Below are 27,117 nucleotides of genomic sequence, written 5' to 3' on the forward strand. Positions count from 1 at the left end.
TTCCGCCTGGTGGACACAGAGGATTTTCGAGACCTTATGTCCGTCGCAGTGCCCCAGTACCAGATGCCCAGTCGGCACTACTTCTCAAAGAAAGGTGTGCCTGCGCTCCACCAGCATGTCGCACACAACATCACCGCTTCTTTGAGAAACTCTGTGTGTGACAGGGTGCATTTCACCACAGACACTTGGACGAGTAGGCATGGACAGGGGCGTTACATGTCGCTGACTGGGCACTGGGTAACTATGGTGACAGCAGGACAAGGGGCTGCTGTCCAAGTCTTGCCGTCCCCACGAGTTGTGCGTCAATCCTCTTTATGTCAAAGTTCCTCCACTGCTTCTGCCTCCTCAACCTCCTCTCGGTCTTCCACCTGCACCCAAAGCCTGTCTGGTCATGCCACAAGCTTTCTAACTGCGCAGAAGAGATCCTGCACACCTCCTTACTATGCTGGCAGTAGGGCTCAACGTCATCAGGCGGTTTTTACATTGAAATGTCTGGGAAATGTGAGTCACACAGCTGAGGAGTTGTGGTCAGCTCTGGAGAACCAATTTCATGAATGGTTGTCTCCACTGGACCTGAAACCAGGGAAGGCCGTGTGCAACAATGCTGCAAACCTGGGTGCGGCCCTTCGCCGGGGCAATGTCACACACGTGCCTTGTATGGCTCACGTGTTGAACCTGGTTGTCCAGCAATTTTTAGCCCACTATCCCAGACTAGATGGCCTTCTGCAGAGGGCACGGTCGCTGTGTGCTCACTTCCGCCGTTCGCATCCCGCAGCTCAGCGAATTACATCTCTACAGAAGTCGTTGGGCCTGCCACTTCATCGGCTAAAATGCGATGTGCCTACCCGGTGGAATTCAACTCTGCACATGTTGCAGCGACTGTGGCAGCACCGACAAGCCCTGGTGCAATACGTTCTGACGTATAGCCTGGGCCAACGAGATTCAGAGGTGGGGCAAATCACGCTGGAGGAGTGGTATCAGATCAGGGACCTATGCACCCTTCTGCACAGTTTTGAAATGGCGACGAAGATGTTTAGTGCTGACGATGCCATTATCAGCATGACTATTCCGGTGATTTACATGCTGGAGCACATGTTAAACAGAATTCGGAGTCAGGTGGTGGCACAAGAGGAGGTGGAGGAAGTAGAGGAGGAGGAGTTGTATGCGGAAGGGCTAACATCTGCAAGGTCCAGACGGTCGGCAGCACCAAGGCGGCAGGCATGTGAGGGTGGGGGAGATGGTTTTACCAGGGCGCATGGTAGCAGCCAAACTAGTGAGGAAGGTGCAGGAGCCCAGGAAGAAGTGGAGGACGAACTGATGGAAGACTCATCAGATGAGGGAGACCTTGATCACATTTCTGTTGTGCGAGGTTGGGGGGAGAGGACAGAGGAAGGAAGCATGATTGTTACCTCGCCACCAACACAACAGGGATTTGGTGCTCCTGGATGCGCAACACACATGAGTGCCTTCTTGCTGCACTACCTGCAACATGACCCTCGAATTGTGAGAATTAGAAATAATCCTGACTACTGGGTTGCCACACTGTTAGATCCCCGGTACAAAAGTAAATTTGCAGAAATTATTCCTGCCATAGAAAGGGATGCACGCATGCAGGAGTATCAGCAGAGACTGTTGCAGAATCTTACATGTGCTTTTCCACAAAATACCAGTGGTGCACGTAGTGAATCTCACAGTTCCAACTTGCCAACCGTGGGACCGTCAAGTGTTCAGCACTCAAACCGTAACAGAACCACAGTATCTGGTGGTAACATCAATTTTGCGGAATCATTTCACCACTTTTTTAGCCCATCCTTTGCAAGGCCACAGGAGACAAGAAGTCTGACACATAGTCAACGCCTAGAGACGATGGTACAGGAGTATCTCCAAGTAAACATTGAAGCCACGACTGTGTCACTGGACCCTTGCTCTTTTTGGGCTTCCAATCTGGATAAATGGCCGGAGCTAGCCACTTACGCCTTGGAGATCTTGTCATGCCCCGCAGCCAGCGTTCTGTCTGAACGTGTGTTCAGCGCTGCTGGTGGTGTGCTGACAGATAAGCGCACGCGGCTCTCCACTGATAATGTAGACAGACTCACGTTCATAAAGATGAACAAATCATGGATCCGAAACGACTTTTCTACCCCTGTGTCATCCTGGGGAGAGTATAAGCTTGATGATTGTTTAAAATCACCCTACCAACCGTTTTAAGCTTTCAAATTACTAATCATGTTTATCTGTATCTTGACTGGAAAATAATTTGGGCTTTGTAGCAGTGTGCAGCACTGATCCTATTAGGCCATCTATAATAAGCTCCACCAGATTTAAAATTAAAAATAATTTTTAGCTGCATCTAGCCCGGAAAATAATTTTGGGGCTCCGAGATGCGCAAGACACATAAGTGCCTTCTTGCTGCACTACCTGCAGCATGACCCTCATATTGTCAGAATTCGAAGTAATCATGACTACTGGGTTGCCACACTCTTAGATCCCCCAAACTTTTCGATCAACCTTTTCATTTTAATAAAGACCAAAAAAATGGTCATTTTTGAAATTATAAGCATTAGCAGGTTGTTAGAAACTGAAATCAAACAGTTTTCAACTCAAAACTGTATTCTATTTGATGTTACATTTTCACATAGGACCCCTTGTTCGAAAGGAGCTTCTGAACTCTCTCGTCCATTGAGTTTGTCAGGTTTTGGATGGTTTCTGCTTCAATTGTTTTGCATGAGGACAGAATACCCTCCCAGAGCTGTTGCTTAGATGTGAACTGCCTCCCGCCATCATAGACACTCCTTTTAATGATGCTCCAAAGGTTCTGAATGGGGTAGAGGTCAGGGGAGCATGGGGGTCACACCATAAGTTTGTCCCCTTTTATGCCCATATCAGCCAGAGATGCAGATGTTTTATGTGCAGCATGAGATGGTGCATTATCATGCAGAAAAATGATCTTGCTATGAAATACACGGTTCTTCTTCTTGAACCATGGCAGGAAGTGCTGTTTGAGAAAATCCACATACATTATGGAGTTCATCTTTAGCGCCTTCAGGGATCCTAAAGGGGCCGACAATCTCTCTCCCCATGATTCCAGCCCAAAACATTACTCCACCTCCTCCTTGTTGGCGCTGTAGCCGTGTTTGCGTGGGGTGTCCATCAACCAGCCATCCTCCACTCCATCCATCTGGACCATCGAGCGCTGCACGGCACTCATCCGTGAAAAAACAGTTTTGAAATCAGTCTTCATGTAATGTTTGGCCCACTGGAGCCGTTTCTGCTTGTGTGAAGTGGATAGAGGAGGTCGACAGGATGGCGTATGCACAGCTGCAAACCTCTGAAGGACCCTGCATCTTGTTGTTCGGGGGACGTTGGAGGCACAAGCAGCTTCAAAAATTTGTCTGCTGCTATGACAAGGCTTTTTTGCCGCTGCTCTTTCAACCTGACGTAATTGCCTGTAGGAAAGAGTCCTCAATTTGCCCTTATCAGCACGCACACGTGTGTACTGTGAATCAGCTACATACTTCTTGATTGCCAAGACACTTCATCCTGATCATCGCACAATGTTGATTGTAGTCATGACTTGACCTAAACACTCCACAATTTGTTGCTTCTCAGCAGCCGACACATCCTTTTTCTTTCCCATTTTGGCAGAAAATGTAGGCTGCTGAATAATGTGAGCGAGCCTTCTTAAGTAGTCTTGCCTTTCATTGGACACACCTGACAAACTAATTAGCACTGGTGTCTGCAATTGCTTACAGTGATATAAAGAGCCCTGACACACATCACCATCAATGAGTTTAACTGACAAACAAACAAATTCTTCCCTTATCACTCCTAAACACTTTTTGCATAATAATTTGGAACACAGTGTACATGTGCTTTTCCACAAAACACCAGTGGTTCACGTAGTGAATCTTACAGTTCTAACTTGCCAACCGTGGTCTGTATGGAGTTGTTCAATAAAGGGCCCAAAATTAAGATAACATAGATGGGAGAGGTCTCTATGAATAGGAATTCCTAAGTATTTGATACCCTGTGAGGGCCAGGCAAAGGGAAAGTTGGACTGGATGGAATCCTATATGGATTTGGGGAGGGAGACATCGAGGGCCTCAGACTTCGCTGCATTGATTTTAAAATTTGACCATGTAACAAAGTGATCTATTTCAGCCATAACAGCATGGATGGATATATGTGATTGAGTGATATATACTAGGACATCATCAGCAAATAGAGAGCACTTGTACTCGGTGCCTCCCACCTCAATCCACCTAATATTGGGGTTATGGCGAATTGATGAGAGCAGGTGCTCCGTCACTAGGATGTATAAGAGAGGGGACAGAGAACATCCCTGCCTTGTCCCATTGGTGATTGTGAAAGGTGATGAAAATGTTCTGACGCGCCCCCTGGGCCTTGGGACACCTGGAGCCGGACCCTTTTTGGTGGATGCTGGTGGTTGTAGTCTCCGTGGCGGCAACCTGGTTCCGTGGCTCAGGGCGGTCAAACCAGTGGCGGAACTATTTATGTGGTTTTGATGTTTAAATGTCCGACTACGCCACCCGTGGATTGCGGTCAGAGTGAACCGCCGCTCCAGGGCAGACCGCTGAGGCTGGTGTTGTGGGTGCAGCAGAGTGTAGCATAACTCCCCACGGGAGGAGTATAGCCTCAGGGCAGTGTATGCGGAGGATGGGGGTGATGGTGCAGGGCAGCAGCAGTAATGACACGGAGTCAGTGATGCAGTCCAGGGCCTTTACTCACAGTTCTTATTATCCAGACCACGTCTGCAGGTAACGGCTGCCCACGTCGTACTGTGCTCACCAGGTGAGGGGCTCAGACAACTCCCAGATAACTTTGGAGCGCTTCACAGGACCCCCTTTGTGTGTCCTTTGTCTGGCCTTTCTTACCAACCCTTCTGTCCGGCTGCCTCGGGCCTCCTCTTGGTAAACTTGGCGCCAGTTTCCCTGACCCTATGTGGTGCCTTCCTAGCGGGTGTAGCGAGGGGCTGCGCCACATAAAATGTCACAGCCTCCTGTTTCTAGCTGAGGGTCATTTCCTGCTTCCACTTGTTTCGGGACCGGTCTCCCCCTTTGGCCTGACCCCTTCACGCAGGTGGATTCTGGCGTGCGGTGGCGACTCGCCCGTCCGCACCCCTGAGATCCCTTCGTTCCTCGTTCCTGGAGCCTTCTCCGCTCCTCTTCCTTCCTTCTCCCTCTTCCAGGCCTGGGCCTCTGTTACTAGGCCCGCCTCCGGAGCAGAGCTCATGCAGAGCCCCTGCTCCCTGCCACTTCTGCTCACACTTCTCTGCACTGAACTAAGATGGTGCCCACCTTTTATACTCCCTTCTCAATGCACCCAGGAACTGCTTCCTCCCTGCTCCTGCACTACAGGGTTCCCCTTCCTCAGTGTTCCCTCCCCCCACTCCAGCCAGGGACAGGGACTGTCGTGCCCATCTCAGGGGCATATTGGTCGCCCTGCCCCACGGCAATGTGGTGTAATGCATGCAGGTGTCGGGTCCTGATCCACACTACATCCTTACCTGAGAGTGAGATATCACACCTCTGGGTGATGTGCAATACCTCTGTAGCAACCGAGCCCTCGGGGTGCTACAGTTCCATTTATCTTCAGCCTAGGTGACGTATTGCGATACAGGGCCGTGATTTTGGCTATAAAAGGGTCCCCTAGACCCCTACCCCAAGCTTTTTAAGAGAATCAAATATGGCGTGCCAGGAGACTCTATGGAATGCTTTCTCAGCATCCAACGAGAGTATCTAATTACAAATTTTTAACTGCATCTAGCCCAGGAAATACTTTGTGCCTAGTAGCAGGGTCTGCTAGTCAGCGGATTATCCAGGCTGTTAAGCAAGCTACACCACCTGTAGTTTGGACACTTCATTTTTTCAAAGGAAATGCTTCGGGACCACGGGATACTCAGTGAAGAGCATCAGGAGGCACCCCAAGGCATAGGGGCTGGGACTGGCAGTAGGATGCCTTGCGGTGGACAGCCGAGCTCGATCCTTATAAAAGCTTTTTAACTGCAGCAGCTTTAGTGGACGCTACTGGAGCTGGAATTACGCAGCTGCTGGCATGAGACTTGCCCTCCAATAGATCCTTGTAAATGGATTTAAAGTGTATTCATTCAAATTAGTGAGACAATTTAAATTAAAAAGCTTAGAGCTGCCTCCACCACAGGGGGGCTCGCTCGACCCACCAGCGGACAGGCACCAGTATTGGGAGAGGGGGGCTGGCCATCAGGGTTCACCGCGGCTCTGGCACAAACCCGGCGACACGGAGGTGGCACGGGCAGGAGCGGACTGGCCGTGTCGGCTTCTCACTTTTTGGATTTTAGAAGGGCATGACATGCCTATATCTGTGTCTCCCCCTCCTTTTACTCCTCCACCTCTTTTATTTTCGCATGACTATATGTACTTTTCACTTTTCCATGTGTTAGTTATGTCTTCTGAGCAGTTTGTCAGCTTTTGGACACCTTTGAAGGTGTTTTCTATGTGTTTCTATGTGTTTTTGTTTGCCTGCCATTGATTTTAACGGTGTTCGAAGGTGTTCGACGAACAGTTCGACGAACAGTTCGGCGAACACACGGGTGTTCGACGAACCGAACCGAACTCGAACACTACGGGGGTGGCTCAACACTAGTGATAACACACAGGGTGATGATGATGAGGTTGGAGATCCCACTTACTGTCAACCCACAGTCAGCCAAGAGATGAGGTCAGCAGAGGAGGTGGAGGAGGATGCTAGTGACGACGAGGTCAGGTTGCGCCTTCCTGGACAGAGACGTAGTACTGGAAGCACGTCAACAACTGCATCCTCAAACACAACTCTGCCTCTGACCACAAGTCGTGGTGGCTCTTCAGGTCGCATGGGTGCTAAGCCTTGCATAGCCTGGGCATTTTTTCAGATCGATAAAGATGACCCAACTTGTGTTATCTGTAACATTAGTCAGCAAAAGCTAAGTAGAGGCCAAAAAATACATAGTTTGAGTACTTCATGCATGAACCGGCACATGGACATGAAGCATAAGTTGCAGTGGGAAGCTCACTGTGCTACAATGCGGCCTAGCCGGCTGGGCCAACCACCGTCTGCCACATCTTGTGCATTCGCGGTCTCTTCATCCTCTGTGACTGGGGGTACAGCAGTCACACCTGTTTTGGGACGCAGACCTGCCACCTCTTTACCCGCAACAGCCAGCGTGATTGGCAGGTCATCATTTTCTTTGGAGGTGGTAACACCAGCTGGTGTTGAGCGCTGTCCGACATCGATAGCACCACCTTTGGATCAAGGCAACCTAACATGTCCAGCTGCATCTTCCTCATAGACCGGCAGTTTTCCGGGGACACCCTTCTCAACCCCGTCTAAGCACAACAGCCAGCCCTCGGTCCTTCAGATGTGGTCAAGTAAAAGACCATTTCCTCCTAGCCATGAGAAAGCTAAGAGGTTGAATTTCACCATCTGCAAGCTCTTGTCTACAGAAATGCTGCCTTTCCGCCTGGTGGACAGAGAGGATTTTCTAGACCTTATGTCCGTCGCAGTGACCCAGTACCAGATGCCCAGTCGGCACTACTTCTCAAAGAAAGGTGTGCTTGCCCTCCACCAGCATGTCGCACACAAGATCACCGCTTCTTTGAGAAACTCTGTGTGTGACAGGGTGTATTTCACCACAGACACTTGGATGAGTAGGCATGGACAGGGGAGTTACATGTCGGTGACTGGGCACTGGGTAACTATGGTGACAGCAGGACAAGGGGCTGCTGTCCAAGTCTTGCCGTCCCCACGAGTTGTGCATCAATCCTCTTTATCTCAAAGTTCCTCCACTGCTTCTGCCTCCTCAACCTCCTCTCGGTCCTCCACCTGCACCCAAAGCCTGTCTGGTCATGCCACAAGCTTTCAAACTGTGCAGACGGGATCCTGCACACCTCCTTACTATGCTGGCAGCAGGGCTCAATGTCATCAGGTGGTTATTAATTTGAAATGTCTGGGAAATGTGAGTCACACAGCTGAGGAGTTGTGGTGAGCTCTGGAGAACCAGTTTCATGAATGGTTGTCTCCACTGGACCTGAAACCAGGGAAGGCCGTGTGCGACAATGCTGCAAACCTGGGTGCGGCCCTTCGCCGGGGCAATGTCACACACGTGCCTTGTATGGCTCACGTGTTGAACCTGGTTGTCCAGCAATTTTTAGCCTACTCTCCCGGACTAGATGGCCTTCTGCAGAGGGCACGGTCGCTGTGTGCTCACTTCCACCATTCGCATCCCGCAGCTCAGCGACTTACATCTCTACAGACGTCATTGGGCCTGCCACTTCACCGGCTAAAATGCGATGTGCCAACCCGGTGGAATTCAACTTTGCACATGTTGCAGCGACTGTTGCAGCAACGACAAGCCCTGGTGCAATACGTTCTGATGTATAGCCTGGGCCAACGAGATCCAGAGGTGGGGGAAATCACGCTGGAGGAGTGGTCTCAGATCAGGGACCTATGCACCCTTCTGCACAGTTTTGAAATGGCGACGAAGATGTTTAATGCTGACGATGCCATTATCAGCATTATCAGCATGACTATTCCGGAGATTTACATGCTGGAGCACATGTTAAACAGAATTCGGAGTCAGGTGGTGGCACAAGAGGAGGTGGAGGAAGTAGAGGAGGAGGAGTTGTATGCGGAAGGGCTAACATCTGCAAGGTCCAGACGGTCGGCAGCACCAAGGCGGCAGTCATTTGAGGGTGTGGGAGATGGTTTTACCAGGGCGCATGGTAGCAGCCAAACTAGTGAGAAAGGTGCAGGAGCCCAGGTAGAAGAGGAGGACGAACTGATGGAAGACTCATCAGATGAGGGAGACCTTGATCACATTTCTGTTGTGCGAGGTTGGGGGGAGAGGACAGAGGAAGGAAGTATGATTGTTACCTCGCCACCAACACAACAGTGACTTAGTGCTCCTGGATGCGCAAGACACTTGAGTGCCTTCTTGCTGCACTACCTGCAACATGACCCTCGAATTGTGAGAATTTGAAATAATCCTGACTACTGGGTTGCCACACTGTTAGATCCCCGGTACAAAAGTAAATTTGCAGAAATTATTCCTGCCATAGAAAGGGATGCACGCATGCAGGAGTATCAGCAGAGACTGTTGCAGAATCTTACATGTGCTTTTCCACAAAACACCAGTGGTGCACATAGTGAATCTCACAGTTCCAACTTGCCAACCGTGGGACTGTCGAGTGTTCAGCACTCAAACCGTAACAGAATCACAGTATCTGCTGGTAACAACAATTTTGCGGAGTCATTTCATCACTTTTTTAGCCCATCCTTTGCAAGGCCACAGGAGACAAGAAGTCTGACACATAGTCAACGCCTAGAGACGATGGTACAGGAGTATTTCCAAGTAAACATTGAAGCCATGACTGTGTCACTAGACCCTTACTCTTTTTGGGCTTCCAATCTGGATAAATGGCCGGAGCTCGCCACTTACGCCTTGGAGATCTTGTCATGCCCCGCAGCCAGCATTCTGTCTGAACGTGTGTTCAGCGCTGCTGGTGTTGTGCTGACAGATAAGCGCACGCGGCTCTCCACTGATAATGTAGACAGACTCACGTTCATAAAGATGAACAAATCATGGATGCGAAACGACTTTTCTACCCATGTGTCATCGTGGGGAGAGTAAAAGCTTGATGATTTGTTAAAATCACTTCACCAACCGTTTTAAGCTTTAAAATTACTAATCATGTTTATCTGTATCTTGGCTGGAAAATAATTTGGGCTTTGTATCAGTGTGCAGTACTGATTCTATTAGGCCATCTATACTAAGCTCCACCAGATTTCAAATTACTAATCATGTTTATCTGTATCTTGGCTGGAAAATAATTTGGGCTTTGTAGCAGTGTGCAGTACTGATTCTATTAGGCCATCTATACTAAGCTCCACCAGCTTTCAAATTAATAATAATTTTTAGCTGCATCCAGCCCGGAAAATAATTTTGGGTCTCCTAGATGCGCAAGACACATGAGTGCCTTCTTGCTGCACTACCTGCAAGATGACCCTCAGATTGTCAGAATTCGAAGTAATCCTGACTACTGGGTTGCCACACTCTTAGATCCCCCACACTCTTCGATCAACCTTTTCATTTTAATAAAGAACAAAAAAATGGTCATTTTTGAAATTATAAGCATTAGCAGGTTATTACAAACTGAAATCAAACAGTTTTCAACTCAAAACTTTATTCTAGGTGATGTTACATTTGCACATAGGACCCCTTGTTCGAAAGGAGCTACTGAACTGTCTCGTCCATTGAATTTGTCAGGTTTTGGATGGTTTCTGCTTCAATTGTTTTGCATGAGGACAGAATACCCTCCTAGAGCTGTTGCTTAGATGTGAACTGCCTCCCGCCATCATAGACACTCCTTTTGATGATGCTCCAGAGGTTCTGAATGGGGTTGAGGTCAGGGGAGCATGGGGGTCACACCATAAGTTTGTCCCCTTTTATGCCCATATCAGCCAGAGATGCAGATGTGTTATGTGCACCATGAGACGGGGCATTATCATGCATGAAAATGATCTTGCTGTGGAATACACGGTTCTTCTTCTTGAACCATGGCAGGAAGTGCTGTTTGAGAAACTCCACATACATTATGGAGTTCATCTTTACCCCTTCAGGGATCCTAAAGGGGCCGACAATCTCTCTCCCCATGATTCCAGCCCAAAATATTACTCCACCTCCTCCTTGTTGGCGCTGTAGCCGTGTTTGCGTGGGGTGTCCATCAACCAGCCAGCCTCCACTCCATCCATTTGGACCATCGAGCGTTGCATGGCACTCATCGGTGAACAAAACAGTTTTGAAGTCAGTCTTCATGTATTGTTTGGCCCACTGGAGCCGTTTCTGCTTGTGTGCAGTAGATAGAGGAGGTCAACAGGATGGCTTACGGACAGCTGCAAACCTCTGAAGGACTCTGCATCTCGTTGTTCGGGGGACGTTGGAGGCACCAGCAGCTTCAAAAACTTGTCTGCTGCTATGACAAGACTTTTTTGCTGCTGCTCTTTTAACCTGACGTAATTGCCTGTAGGAAAGAGTCCTAAATTTTACCTTATCAACACGCACACGTGTGTACTGTGAATCAGATACATACTTCTTGTTTGTGCGATGATCAGAATGAAGTGTCTTGGCAATGTTGATTGTAGTCATGCCTTGACCTAAAAACTCCACAATTTGTTGCTTCTCAGCAGCCGACACATCCTTTTTCTTTCCCATTTTGGCAGAAAATGTAGGCTGCTTAATAATGTGGGACAGCCTTCTTAAATAGTCTTGCCTTTCATTGGACACACCTGCCAAACTAATTAGCACAGGTGTCTGCAATTGCTTACAGTGATATAAAGAGCCCTGACACACATCACCATCAATGAGTTTAACTGACAAACAAACAAATTCTTCCCTTATCACTCCTAAACACTTTTTGCATAATAATTTAGAACACAGAGTACATGTGCTTTTCCTCAAAACACCAGTGGTTCACGTAGTGAATCTTACAGTTCTAACTTGCCAACCGTGGTCTGTATGGAGTTGTTCAATAAAGGGCCCAAAATTAAGATAACATAGATGGGAGAGGTCTCTATGAATAGGAATTCCTAAGTATTTGATACTCTGTGAGGGCCAGGCAAAGGGAAAGTTGGACTGGATGGAATCCTATATGGATTTGGGGAGGGAGACATCGAGGGCCTCAGACTTCGCTGCATTGATTTTAAAATTTGACCATGTAACAAAGTGATCTATTTCAGCCATAACAGCATGGATGGATATATGTGATTGAGTGATATATACTAGTACATCATTAGCAAATAGAGAGCACTTGTACTTGGTGCCTCCCACCTCAATCCACCTAATATTGGGGTTATGGCGAATTGATGAGAGCAGGTGCTCCGTCACTAGGATGTATAAGAGAGGGGACGGAGGACATCCCTGCCTTGTCCCATTGGTGATTGTGAAAGGTGATGAAAATGTTCTGATGCACCCCCTGGGCCTTGGGACACCCGGAGCCGGACCCTTTTTGGTGGATGCTGGTGGTTGTAGTCTTCGTGGTGGCGACCCGCTTCCGTGGCTCAGGGTGGTCAAACCAGTGGCGGAACTATTTATGTGGTTTTGATGTTTAAATGTCCGACTACGCCACCCGTGGATTGTGGTCAGAGTGAACCGCCGCTGCAGGGCAGACCCCTGAGGCTGGTGTTGTGGGTGCAGCAGAGCGTAGCATAACTCCCCACGGTAGGAGTATAGCCTCAGGGCAGTGCATGCGGAGGATGGGGGTGATGGTGCAGTACAGCAGCAGTAATGACACGGAGTCAGTGATGCAGTCCAGGGCCTTTACTCACAGTTCTTATTATCCAGACCACTTCTGCAGGTAACGGCTGCCCACGTCGTACTGTGCTCACCAGGTGAGGGGCTCAGACAACTCCCAGATAACTTTGGAGCGCTTCACAGGACCCCATTTGTGTGTCCTTTGTCTGGCCATTCTTACCAACCCTTCTGTCCGGCTGCCTCGGGCCTCCTCTTGGTAAACTTGGCGCCAGTTTCCCTGACCCTATGTGCTGCCCTCCTAGCGGGTGTAGCGAGGGGCTGCGCCACATAAAATGTCACAGCCTCCGGTTTCTAGCTGAGGGTCGTTTCCTGCCTCCACTAGTTTCGGGGACCGGTCTCCCCCTTTGGCCTGACCCCTCCATGCAGGTGGATTCGGGCGTGCGGTGGCGACTCGCCCGTCCGCACCCCTGGGATCCCTTCGTTTCTCGTTCCTGGAGCCTTCTCCGCTCCTCTTCCTTCCTTCTCCCTCTTCCAGGCCTGGGCCTCTGTTACTAGGCCCGCCTCCGGAGCAGAGCTCATGCAGAGCCCCTGCTCCCTGCCACTTCTGCTCAGACTTCTCTGCACTGAACTAAGATGGTGCCCACCTTTTATACTCCCTTCTCAATGCACCCAGGAACTGCTTCCTCCCTGCTCCTGCACTACAGGGTTCCCCTTCCTCAGTGTTCCCTCCCCCCACTCCAGCCAGGGACAGGGACTGTCGTGTCCATCTCAGGGGCATATTGGTCGCCCTGCCCCACGGCAATGTGGTGTAATGCATGCAGGTGTCGGGGTCCTGATCCACACTCCATCCTTACCTGAGAGTGAGATATCACACCTCTGGGTGAGGTGCAATACCTATGTAGCAACCGAGCCCTCGGGGTGCTACAGTTCCATTTATCTTCAGCCTAGGTGACGTATTGCGATACAGGCCCGTGATTTTGGCTATAAAAGGGTCCCCTAGACCCCTACCCCAAGCTTTTTAAGAGAATAATATATGGCGCTCCAGGAGACTCTATGGAATGCTTTCTCAGCATCCAACGAGAGTATCTAATTACAAATTTTTAACGGCATCTAGCCCAGGAAATACTTTGTGCCTAGTAGCAGTGTCTGCTAGTCAGCGGATTATCCCAGCTGTTAAGCAAGCTACACCACCTGTAGTTTGGACACTTAATTTTTTCAAAGGAAATGCTTTGGGAACCCGGGATACTCAGTGAAGAGCATCAGGAGGCACCCCAAGGCATAGGGGCTGGGACTGGCGGTAGGACGACTTGTGGTGGACCGCCGAGCTCGATCCTTATAAAAGCTTTTAAACTGCAGCAGCTTTAGTGGATGCTACTGGAGCTGGAATTACGCGGCTGCTGGCATGAGACTTGCCCTCCAATAGATCCTTGTAAAAGGATTTAAAGTGTATTCATTCAAATTAGAGAGACAATTTAAATTAAAAAGCTTAGACCTGCCTCCACCACAGGGGGGCTCGCTCGACCCACCAGCGGACAGGCACCAGTATTGGGAGAGGGGGGCTGGCTATCAGGGTCCACCGCGGCTTTGGCACAAAGCCGGCGACACGGAGGTCGCACGGGCAGGAACGGACTGGCTATGTCGGCTTCGCACTTTTTTGGTTTTAGAAGGGCATGACATGCCTATATCTGTGTCTCCCCCTCCTTTTACTCCTCCACCTCTTTTCTTTTCGCATGACTATATGTACTTGTCACTTTTCCATGTGTTAGTTGTGTCTTCTGAGCAGTTTGTCAGCTTTTGGACACCTTTGAAGGTGTTTTCTATGTGTTTCTATGTGTTTTTGTTTGCCTGCCATTGGTTTTAACGGTGTTCGAAGGTGTTCGACGAACAGTTCGACGAACAGTTCGGTGAACATATGGGTGTTCGACGAACCAAACCGAACTCGAACACTACGGGGGTGGCTCAACACTACTCCCAACAGCAATTTTAACTTCTCTTCACAGGTTTTCAATAGGATTTAGATCCAGACTCATTGCTGCCACTTCAGAACTTTATAGCACTTTGTTTCCATCCATTTCTGGGTTCTTCTTGAAGTATGTTTGTGGTCATTGTACTGCTGAAAGACCCATGACCTAGAACACAAACCCAGCTTTCTGACACTGGGCACTACATTGCGACCCATATCCGTTGGTATTCTTCAGATTTTATGATGCCTTGCACATAGTCAAGGCACCAAGTGCCAGAGGCAGCAAAACAACCCCAAAACATCTTTGAACTTCCACCATATTTGACTTTAGGTACTGTGTTAATTTCTTTGTAGGCCTCATTCCATTTTCGGTGAACAGTAGAATGATGTGCTTTACCAAAAAGCTCTATCTTTGTCTCATCTGTCCAAAAGATGCTTTTCAAGAAGGATTGTGACTTACTCACATACATTTTAACAAACTGCAATCTAGCTTTTTTATGAGTCAGCAGTGGGGTTCTCCTGGGTTTCCTGACATACCGTTTCATTTTATTAAAATGTAGATGGATAGTTCGCACTGACACTGATGCACCCTGAGCCTGCAGGACAGCTTGAATTTCTTTGGAAATTGATTGGGGCTGCTTATGCATCATCCTAACTATTCTTTATTGTAACATTTCATCAATTTTTCTCTGCTGTCCACATCCAGTGACATTAACTACAATACCATGGGTTGTAAACTTAATGATTATGCCACACAACTTGGACAAAGGAACATCAAGATCTCTGGAGATGGACTTGTAATCTTGAGATTGTTGATATTTTCAACAATTTTGGTCCTTAAGTCCTCAGACAGTTCTCTTCTCCTCTTTCTGTTCTCTATGCTTAGTGTGGCACATGCAGACACACAATGCAAAGATTTAGCCAACTTCTCCCCCTTTTTATCTGGTTTCAGGTGTAATTTTCACATTGCTCACACCTGTTACTTGCCACAGGTGAGTTTGAATGAGCATCAAATGCTTGAAATAAAGTTTCTGGAAAGGTGCAAACAATTTTGTCCAGCCCATTTTTGGAGTTTCGTGTGAAATTATCTACAATTTGACTTTTTTTCTCAGGTTTTTTTGTGTTGTTCCAATACACACAAACAAAATAAACATGTGTATAACAAAACATGTGTAATTGTAATAATTTTCTGGAAAAATTTCAATGGTTCCAAAATGTTTGGCCATGACTGTATATGTACTTGCACAATAATAAAAAACACATACCAAGATATACAGTAAAGAATATATTAAAAAAAATTATTATATTATTAATAGAAGACATAAAGAGAATGATTGTTATAATTACTAAAGCATATTCCAACATATTTATTTAACCCTTCTGATGTCATTGTGCACGGCTTAAAAATCCAAAAGAATTCTCTATTTATCTAAACTCCTGTAGCAATTTAGTGTAGTTTCAAGAATAAATTCCAAAATAGTTAATATTTAACGAGCAGGGTCTCTTTTGTTCTCCAAGGAAAAGTGTAGGGAGACAATATGGCTCCAAACACCATTGTTAACATTGCCCCTATGCTTATTCATTATTTGATTGCTTTTATAACTAGTACTCATTTTAAACTTCAAGCAATGGAAATTACATTTCCATGCCCTCCATGAGTTCTTTTTTAATAATTCAATCTAAACAAGCAAAACTACAATATAAAGCATGTAGGAGAGGCACAACAGCAGCCTGAGGATCACATGAGACATGAAGGAGATTAAAGATTGCCTCAGACCTCTAATATTTAGCACATATAGAAAAAAAGCTATGGATGAACTCTGTAGCACCTGTGTAATTGCTTTTAGCTCATAGACTGTCCGATATGAATGGATGTCCGTTGCAATGTTCGGAGTTCTGGGGTAAGTCCGTTGCAGAGAGCGAGAGAGAAAAAAAATTTTTGTATACCAGTTTGGGTCTCTATTATTTTCGATGGGGTTCGGGTTCTGGCTGAAGCTCGGGTGCTGTTCTGCTACCCGATACAAAATTTTGACAAAGTTTGGGTCAGGTACCAGAATTCGAACTTACACCAGTCCGCCCATCCCTAATCCCGATATTTTATCATACATGATGATTCTTTTCAATTAAAAACACAGCGACAGAATAAGGATATGGCTCAAGTTTGGAAGTTATCCCCTATCCTTGGAATAAGGAATAAAAGCCTCATCACTGGGACCCCCATCGATCTAAATAACTGGGCCAATGAAGAGCTCTGTGTAAATGGAGCAGTAATTGATCATGTGCCACTCTATTCATATTAGGATATAGGTTGAACTCGATGTACTCAAGTCTACCTTCAACCTTAAAAACTATGACACATTGCAGTAGAACAGAATCAGCATTTGTCCTTTTCCAGCCTTAGATATTATGTTACAGAGTTACTTCGAGCAGAGTAAAGTCATTAACTTTTTAATTTATATGTTGAAGTTTTAGGAGACAACCATGGCAAGCAAGCTTGATGTAGCACCACCACAATCAGCAATGTGAGGGTTGATGTTGGGTGCTGTCAACCACAACGAGAATTCTGACCCCATATTTAGTGATATTTGTAACCAGTAAGATATCTTGTTGCTACTTTAGTATCAAAGCTTATCTTACAGGTAAAAAAAATGCCAAAAGTAACAAATATTCAGACGTCTACATCTATTGACTTAGTCTGCTGAATGCTGGATTGCTGATCTGCGATACATGGATATTTTCAATTTATCCTTATGGAGGGCACATATCCAAAAGCATAAGGCACTACACTACACTGTAATCATGTTGGTATATAATAGGTAGATATAAATTAATTTTTTACATAAATCAGGAATAAGAACATATAAATGTTTGTATAATATGCTAGAACAGTCTCCAGTTCCCCTTTTCTTGCTTGCAAGATTTCGGTAACTTTTAAGGAACAAAATGAATCCAAAGACAAAACTGTAATATAGAAAAGTAAATAGAAGAGGAGAGGAGCGGAGGGTAGAGGAGGGGGATGCAGTTGGTAAATATTATTAATTTCATTACATTAAGATTTATTAATATTGGATAATTACTTACATTCTGGGTCTTCTACAGCGACATCTGAGAAAGCAGCAGAATGAGGCAAAAGACAACCACGGAAGTTCTCTACATGGCATTTGGGGAAGTGAATTGTGTTAGTTACTTCCTGAAAATGTGTAACAGTTTTTGTTACTGTAATCGGTGAATTAATCACACTTAATAATGATATTGACCTCAATTTTTCAGAGGTGCGGACATTGCACCTTGTAGCTTTTCCTCCTTCACAAATTAACTTGCAGACTTTGCAGAGCACTGAGGCTTAAAAACGAAAAATTCAGGAAACTAAAAAGAGTTTAATTCTACTTTCTAAACTGAATAAATAACGTGGTGACATTTATGTTGCTATCACTTCTGTAGTGATGAATGGTGTTTTCACCCGGTCCTGGTCTGTGATGGAACGACACCCCGACATAAAGTCTCAGTGACAGACGAGAATGCGGAGAGCATCTAACAGCATACTTAATAATTTTGGAAGTATCCAATTATTTAACCCCTTCACAACCCTGGGATTTTCCGTTTTTGCATTTTTGTTTTTTGCTCTCCTTGTTCCCAGAGCCATAGCGTTTTTATTTTTTGGTCAATATGGCCGTGTGAGGGCTTATTTTTTGTGGAATGAGTTGTACTTTTCAACGCCATTACTAGTTTTACCATATCGTGTACGGGAAAAAATTCCAAGTGCGGTGAAATTGCAAAAAAAGTGCAATACCACAGATATTTTTTTTAGTTTTTTTTTACCACGTTCACTGAATTCTAAAACTGACCTGCCATTATTATTTTCCAGGTCATTACCAGTTCGTAGACACCAAACATGTATAGGTTCTTTTTTAGTGAAGTGGTGAAAATTTTTTCCAAAGTTTGGTAAAAAAAAAAAATGGCGCCAATTTCCAAGACCCGTAGCGTCTCCATTTTTATGGATCTGGGGCCGGGTGAAGGCCGGGTGAGGGCTTATTTTTTGTGCGCCGAGCTGAAGTTTTTATTGATACCATTTTGGGGTAGATCTGATGCTTTGATCGTCCGTTATTGTATTTTATTGCAATGTTGCGGCGACCAAAAAACGTAATTCTGGCGTTTAGAATTTTTTTCTCGTTACGCCGTTTACCGATCGGATTAATAATTTTTTTATATTGATAGATCGGGTGATTCTGAACTCGGCGATACAAAATATGTATATGTGTGTTTTTTTTTTTATTATTTTATTTTGAATGGGGCGAAAGGTGGGTGATTTAAACTTTTATATTTTTTTAATTTTTTTAATATTTTCAAAAACATTTTTTTTCACTTTTTGCTTGTTTCTATAGTCTCCATAGGAGACTAGAAGCAGCACTTGTCTGATCGCCTCTGCTACATACAGATGATCAGCAGATCACCTGTATGTAGCAGAAATGGTCCTGTGCTATGAGCGCCGACCACTAGATGGCGCTCATAGCGATGAGGACATGGCAACCACTGGAGTCTGCTGCAGACCCAGGGTTGTCATGACGACCCATCGGTGACCCGCGATCACGTGACAGGGTCACTGATGGGCGGGGTAAGTGACGCGCTTCCGGCGAGGCGCTGTTAAATGCCGCTGTCAGAGATTGACAACGGCATTTAACATGTTAATAGCCGCGGGTGGATCGCGATTCCACCCGCAGCTGTTGCGGGCACATGTCAGGTGTAATAATCAGCTGACATGTGCCAGGTTCAGTTCGGGCTCAGCACCGGAGCCCTCACTGAACCGGGGGATTGCAGCCTCTGCGTACAATTTTTTTTATAGTCAAGCTGCAACTTAAAAAATCAGTAATATTTGGAATTCTGTATTTTTAGAATTGTAATCTACTTGTAGCTTAAAGTGTAACCATTGTTTTAATTTTTATTCCATAGATTAATAACTAGTGTTGAGCCACCCCCGTAGTGTTCGAGTTCGGTTCGGTTCGTCGAACACCCGTGTGTTTGCCGAACAGTTCTTCGAACTGTTCGTCGAACACCTTCGAACACCGTTAAAACCAATGGCAGGCAAACAAAAACACATAGAAACACATAGAAAACACCTTCAAAGGTGTCCAAAAGCTGACAAACTGCTCAGAAGACACAACTAACACATGGAAAAGTGACAAGTACATATAGTCATGCGAAAAGAAAAGAGGTGGAGGAGTAAAAGGAGGGGGAGACACAGATATAGGCATGTCATGCCCTTCTAAAATCCAAAAAGTGAGAAGCCGAGACGGCCAGTCCGCTCCTGCCCGTGCCACCTCCGTGTCGCCGGGTTTGTGCCAGAGCCGCGGTGAACCCTGACGGCCAGCCCCCCTCTCCCAATACTGGTGCCTGTCCGCTGGTGGGTCGAGAGAGCCCCCCTGTGGTGGAGGCAGCTCTAAGCTTTTTAATTTAAATTGTCCCTCTAATTTGAATGAATACACTTTAAATCCATTTACAAGGATCTATTGGAGGGCAAGTCTCATGCCAGCAGCCGCGTAATTCCAGCTCCAGTAGCGTCCACTAAAGCTGCTGCAGTTAAAAAGCTTTTATAAGGATCGAGCTCGGCTGTCCACCGCAAGGCATCCTACTGCCAGTCCCAGCCCCTATGCCTTGGGGTGCCTCCTGATGCTCTTCACTAAGTATCCCGTGGTCCCGAAGCATTTCCTTTGAAAAAATGAAGTGTCCAAACTACAGGTGGTGTAGCTTGCTTAACAGCCGGGATAATCCGCTGACTAGCAGACACTGCTACTAGGCACAAAGTATTTCCTGGGCTAGATGCAGTTAAAAATTTGTAAGTAGATACTCTCGTTGGATGCTGAGAAAGCATTCCATAGAGTCTCCTGGCACGCCATATATGATTCTCTTAAAAAGCTTGGGGTAGGGGTCTAGGGGACCCTTTTATAGCCAAAATCACGGCCCTGTATCACAATACGTCACCTAGGCTGAAGATAAATGGAACTGTAGCACCGAGGGCTCAGTTGCTACAGACGTATTGCACCTCACCCAGAGGTGTGATATCTCACTCTCAGATAAGGATGGAGTGTGGATCAGGACCCGACACCTGCATGCATTACACCACATTGCCGTGGGGCAGGGCGACCAATATGCCCCTGAGATGGGCACGACAGTCCCTGTCCCTGGCTGGAGTGGGGGGAGGGAACACTGAGGAAGGGGAACCCTGCAGTGCAGGAGCAGGGAGGAAGCAGTTCCTGGGTGCATTGAGAAGGGAGTATAAAAGGTGGGCACCATCTTAGTTCAGTGCAGAGAAGTCTGAGCAGAAGTGGCAGGGAGCAGGGGCTCTGCATGAGCTCTGCTCCGGAGGCGGGCCTAGTAACAGAGGCCCAGGCCTGCAAGAGGGAGAAGGAAGGAAGAGTAGCGGAGAAGGCTCCAGGAACGAGGAATGAAGGGATCCCAGGGGTGCGGACGGGCGAGTCGCCACCGCACGCCCGAATCCACCTGCGTGGAGGGGTCAGGCCAAAGGGGGAGACCAGTCCCCGAACTAGTGGAGGCAGGAAACGACCCTCAGCTAGAAACCGGAGGCTCTGACATTTTATGTGGCGCAGCCCCTTGCTCCACCCGCTAGGAAGGCACCACATAGGGTCAGGGAAACTGGCTCCAAGTTTACCAAGAGGAGGCCCGAGGCAGCCGGACAGAAGTGTTGGTAAGAAAGGCCAGACAAAGGACACACAAAGGGGGTCCTGTGAAGCGCTCCAAAGTTTTCTGGGAGTTGTCTGAGCCCCTCACCTGGTGAGCACAGTACGACGTGGGCAGCCGTTACCTGCAGACGTGGTCTGGATAATAAGAACTGTGAGTAAAGGCCCTGAACTGCATCACTGACTCCGTGTCGTTACTGCTGCTGCTCTGCACCATCACCCCCATCCTCCGCATACACTGCCCTGAGGCTATACTCCTCCCGTGGGGAGTTATGCTACGCTCTGCTGCACCCACAACACCAGCCTTAGCGGTCTGCCCTGTAGCGGCGGTTCACTCTGACCGCAATCCACGGGTGGCGTAGTCGGACATTTAAACATCAAAACCACATAAATAGTTCCGCCACTGGTTTGACCGCCCTGAGCCACGGAACCGGATCGCCGCCACGAAGACTACAACCACCAGCATCCACCAAAAAGGGTCCGGCTCCGGGTGTCCCAAGGCCCAGGGGGTGCGTCAGAACATTTTCATCACCTTTCACAATCACCAATGGGACAAGGCAGGGATGTCCTCTGTCCCCTCTCTTATACATCCTAGTGACGGAGCACCTGCTCTCATCAATTCGCCATAACCCCAATATTAGGTGGATTGAGGTGGGAGGCACCGAGTACAAGTGCTCTCTATTTGCTGATGATGTCCTAGTATATATCACTCAATCACATATATCCATCCCTGCTGTTATGGCTGAAATAGATCACTTTGTTACATGGTAAAATTTTAAAATCAATGCAGCGAAGTCTGAGGCCCTCGATGTCTCCCTCCCTAAATCCATATAGGATTCCATCCAGTCCAACTTTCCCTTTGCCTGGCCCTCACAGGGTATCAAATACTTAGGAATTCCTATTCATAGAGACCTCTCCCATCTATGTTATCTTAATTTTGGGCCCTTTATTGAACAATTCCATACAGACCACGGTTGGCAAGTTAGAACTGTAAGATTCACTACGTGAACCACTGGTGTTTTGTGGAAAAGCACATGTACACCGCATTCCAAATTATTATGCAAAAAGTGTTTAGGAGTGATAAGGGAAGAATTTGTTTGTTTGTCAGTTAAACTCATTGATGGTGATGTGTGTCAGGGCTCTTTATATCACTGTAAGCAATTGCAGACACCTGTGCTAATTAGTTTGGCAGGTGTGTCCAATAAAGGCAAGACTACTTAAGAAGGCTCTCTCACATTATTAAGCAGCCTACATTTTCTGCCAAAATGGGAAAGAAAAAGGATGTGTCGGCTGCTGAGAAGCAACAAATTGTGGAGTGTTTAGGTCAAGGCATGACTACAATCAACATTGTGCGATGATCAGGATGAAGTGTCTTGGCAATCAAGAAGTATGTAGCTGATTCACAGTACACACGTGTGCGTGCTGATAAGGGCAAATTGAGGACTCTTTCCTACAGGCAATTACGTCAGGTTGAAACAGCAGCGGCAAAAAAGCCTTGTCATAGCAGCAGACAAGTTTTTGAAGCTGCTTGTGCCTCCAACGTCCCCCGAACAACAAGATGCAGGGTCCTTCAGAGGTTTGCAGCTGTGCATACGCCATCCTGTCGACCTCCTCTATCCACTTCACACAAGCAGAAACGGCTCCAGTGGGCCAAACATTACATGAAGACTGATTTCAAAACTGTTTTGTTCACGGATGAGTGCCGTGCAGCGCTCGATGGTCCAGATGAATGGAGTGGAGGATGGCTGGTTGATGTACACCCCACGCAAACACGGCTACAGCGCCAACAAGGAGGAGGTGGAGTAATGTTTTGGGCTGGAATCATGGGGAGAGAGATTGTCGGCCCCTTTAGGATCCCTGAAGGCGCTAAAGATGAACTCCATAATGTATGTGGATTTTCTCAAACAGCACTTCCTGCCATGGTTCAAGAAGAAGAACCGTGTATTTCACAGCAAGATCATTTTTCTGCATGATAATGCACCATCTCAAGCTGCACATAAAACATCTGCATCTCTGGCTGATATGGGCATAAAAGGGGACAAACTTATGGTGTGACCCCCATGCTCCCCTGACCTCTACCCCATTCAGAACCTTTGGAGCATCATTAAAAGGAGTGTCTATGATGGCGGGAGGCAGTTCACATCTAAGCAACAGCTCTGGGAGGGTATTCTGTCCTCATGCAAAACAATTGAAGCAGAAACCATCCAAAACCTGACAAATTCAATGGACGAGAGAGTTCAGAAGCTCCTTTCGAACAAGGGGTCCTATGTGAAAATGTAACATCACCTAGAATAAAGTTTTGAGTTGAAAACTGTTTGATTTCAGTTTCTAACAACCTGCTAATGCTTATAATTTCAAAAATGACCATTTTTTTGGCCTTTATTAAAATGAAAAGGTTGATCGAAAAGTTTGGGGGATCTAAGAGTGTGGCAACCCAGTAGTCATGATTACTTCGAATTCTGACAATATGAGGGTCATGCTGCAGGTAGTGCAGCAAGAAGGCACTTATGTGTCTTGCGCATCTCGGAGCCCCAAAATTATTTTCCGGGCTAGATGCAGCTAAAAATTATTTTTAATTTTAAATCTGATGAAGCTTATTATAGATGGCCTAATAGGATCAGTGCTGCACACTGCTACAAAGCCCAAATTATTTTCCAGTCAAGATACAGATAAACATGATTAGTAATTTGAAAGCTTAAAACGGTTGGTAGGGTGATTTTAACCAATCATCAAGCTTTTACTCTCCCCAGGATGACACAGGGGTAGAAAAGTCGTTTCGGATCCATGATTTGTTCATCTTTATGAACGTGAGTCTGTCTACATTATCAGTGGAGAGCCGCGTGCGCTTATCTGTCAGCACACCACCAGCAGCGCTGAACACACGTTCAGACAGAACGCTGGCTGCGGGGCATGACAAGATCTCCAAGGCGTAAGTGGCTAGCTCCGGCCATTTATCCAGATTGGAAGCCCAAAAAGAGCAAGGGTCCAGTGACACAGTCGTGGCTTCAATGTTTACTTGGAGATACTCCTGTACCATCGTCTCTAGGCGTTGACTATGTGTCAGACTTCTTGTCTCCTGTGGCCTTGCAAAGGATGGGCTAAAAAAGTGGTGAAATGATTCCGCAAAATTGATGTTACCAGCAGATACTGTGGTTCTGTTACGGTTTGAGTGCTGAACACTTGACGGTCCCACGGTTGGCAAGTTGGAACTGTGAGATTCACTACGTGCACCACTGGTATTTTGTGGAAAAGCACATGTAAGATTCTGCAACAGTCTCTGCTGATACTCCTGCATGCGTGCATCCCTTTCTATGGCAGGAATAATTTCTGCAAATTTACTTTTGTACCGGGGATCTAACAGTGTGGCAACCCAGTAGTCAGGATTATTTCTAATTCTCACAATTCGAGGGTCATGTTGCAGGTAGTGCAGCAAGAAGGCACTCATGTGTGTTGCGCATCCAGGAGCACCAAGTCCCTGTTGTGTTGGTGGCGAGGTAACAATCATGCTTCCTTCCTCTGTCCTCTCCCCCCAACCTCGCACAACAGAAATGTGATCAAGGTCTCCCTCATCTGATGAGTCTTCCATCAGTTCGTCCTCCACTTCTTCCTGGGCTCCTGCACCTTCCTCACTAGTTTGGCTGCTACCATGCGCCCTGGTAAAACCATCTCCCCCACCCTCACATGCCTGCCGCCTTGGTGCTGCCGACCGTCTGGACCTTGCAGATGTTAGCCCTTCCGCATACAACTCCTCCTCCTCTACTTCCTCCACCTCCTCTTGTGCCACCACCTGACTCCGAATTCTGTTTAACATGTGCTCCAGCATGTAAATCACCGGAATAGTCATGCTGATAATGGCATCGTCAGCACTAAACATCTTCGTCGCCATTTCAAAACTGTGCAGAAGGGTGCATAGGTTCCTGATCTGAGACCACTCCTCCAGCGTGATTTGCCCCACCTCTGAATCTCGTTGGCCCAGGCTATACGTCAGAACGTATTGCACCAGGGCTTGTCGGTGCTGCCACAGTCGCTGCAACATGTGCAGAGTTGAATTCCACTGGGTAGGCACATCGCATTTTAGCCGGTGAAGTGGCAGGCCCAACGACTTCTGTAGAGATGTAAGTCGCTGAGCTGCGGGATGCGAACGGCGGAAGGGAGCACACAGCGACCGTGCCCTCTGCAGAAGGCCATCTAGTCTGGGATAGTGGGCTAAAAATTGCTGGACAACCAGGTTCAACACGTGAGCCATACAAGGCACGTGTGTGACATTGCCCCGGCGAAAGGACGCACCCAGGTTTACAGCATTGTCACACACGGCCTTCCCTGGTTTCAGGTCCAGTGGAGACAACCATTCATGAAATTGGTTCTCCAGAGCTGACCACAACTCCTCAGCTGTGTGACTCACATTTCCCAGACATTTCAATGTAAAAACCGCCTGATGACGTTGAGCCCTACTGCCAGCATAGTAAGGAGGTGTGCAGGATCCCTTCTGCGCAGTTAGAAAGCTTGTGGCATGACCAGACAGGCTTTGGGTGCAGGTGGAAGACCGAGAGGAGGTTGAGGAGGCAGAAGCAGTGGAGGAACTTTGACATAAAGAGGATTGACGCACAACTCGTGGGGACGGCAAGACTTGGACAGCAGCCCCTTGTCCTGCTGTCACCATAGTTACCCAGTGCCCAGTCAGCGACATGTAACGCCCCTGTCCATGCCTACTCATCCAAGTGTCTGTGGTGAAATGCACCCTGTCACACACAGAGTTTCTCAAAGAAGCGGTGATGTTGTGTGCGACATGCTGGTGGAGCGCAGGCACACCTTTCTTTGAGAAGTAGTGCCGACTGGGCATCTGGTACTGGGGCACTGCGACGGACATAAGGTCTCGAAAATCCTCTGTGTCCACCAGGCGGAAAGGCAGCATTTCTGTAGCCAAGAGCTTGCAGATGGTGAAATTCAACCTCTTAGCTTTCTCATGGCTAGGAGGAAATGGTCTTTTACTTGTCCACATCTGAGGGACCGAGGGCTGGCTATTGTGCTTAGACGGGGTTGACAAGGGTGTCCCCGGCAAACTGCCGGTCTGTGAGGAAGATGCAGGCGGACATGTTAGGTTGCCTTGATCCAAAGGTGGTGCTATCGATGTCGGACAGCGCTCAACACCAGCTGGTGTTACCACCTCCAAAGAAAATGATGACCTGCCAATCACGCTGGCTGTTGCGGGTAAAGAGGTGGCAGGTCTGCGCCCCAAAACAGGTGTGACTGCTGTCCCCCCAGTCACAGAGGATGAAGAGGCCGCGGATGCACAAGATATGGCAGACGGTGATTGGCCCGGCCGGCTAGGCCGCATTGTAGCACACTGAGCTTCCCACTGCAACTTATGCTTCATGTCCATGTGCCGGTTCATGCATGAAGTACTCAAACTATGTATTTTTTGGCCTCTACTTAGCTTTTGCTGACAAATGTTACAGATAACACGAGTTGGGTCATCTTTATCGATCTGAAAAAATGCCCAGGCTATGCAAGGCTTAGCACCCATGCGACCTGAAGAGCCACCACGACTTGTGGTGAGAGGCAGAGTTGTGTTTGAGGATGCAGTTGTTGACGTGCTTCCAGTACTACGTCTCTGTCCAGGAAGGCGCAACCTGACCTCGTCGTCACTAGCATCTTCCTCCACCTCCTCTGCTGACCTCATCTCTTGGCTGACTGTGGGTTGACAGTAAGTGGGATCTCCGACCTCATCATCATCACCCTGTGCGTTATCACACCCGTCGTCCTCAGAGCCAACCTGTTCCTGCCCTGACAAAAAACTAAAGTTGTCGCTCCAATCAGGTATTTGAGTCTTATCATCGTCTTCCTCATTGTCTCCACCAACAGGAGTTACAGTTTGGGAATGAGGGTCTACATTATGGTCAGAACCTTCTGCGTCTGGTCCTGGATCCGACTCATAAAGATTCTGGGCATCAGTGCAGATCATTTCCTCGTCTGGATTCACAGAAGCGCTGGAGTCGACCTCTGATTCCCAGGCTATAGTATGAGTAAACAGCTCTGCAGACTCAACCATCTGTTCTACCTCATACTCAGACGGGCAGCTGGAGATTTGGGAGCTGTGAGGAAGCAAGTGCGATTTGGGTGACACCTTTGAGGACTGGAGTATTTGTGATGTTGAAGTTGATGTGGAGGAGAGCCCACTT

General features: G+C 47.4%; 1 protein-coding gene across 1 annotated transcript in view; it reads right to left on the reverse strand.

The window, feature by feature from the left end:
* LOC141171988 (B-cell receptor CD22-like) overlaps nucleotides 1-17,422 on the reverse strand; it is a 197,402-nt gene extending 179,980 nt beyond the window's left edge. The window contains exon 1 of the mRNA XM_073655742.1: nucleotides 17,328-17,422. The gene's annotated coding sequence lies outside the window, so the exon portion shown is untranslated. The remainder of the gene's footprint in view (nucleotides 1-17,327) is intronic.
* Between the last annotated feature and the right edge of the window lie 9,695 nt (nucleotides 17,423-27,117).

The sequence above is a fragment of the Phyllobates terribilis genome, unplaced genomic scaffold (genome assembly GCF_046119375.1).
Source record: "Phyllobates terribilis strain yellow unplaced genomic scaffold, ASM4611937v1 Scaffold_12__6_contigs__length_324123572, whole genome shotgun sequence".
In the NCBI taxonomy this organism is placed as follows: Eukaryota; Metazoa; Chordata; class Amphibia; order Anura; family Dendrobatidae; genus Phyllobates; species Phyllobates terribilis.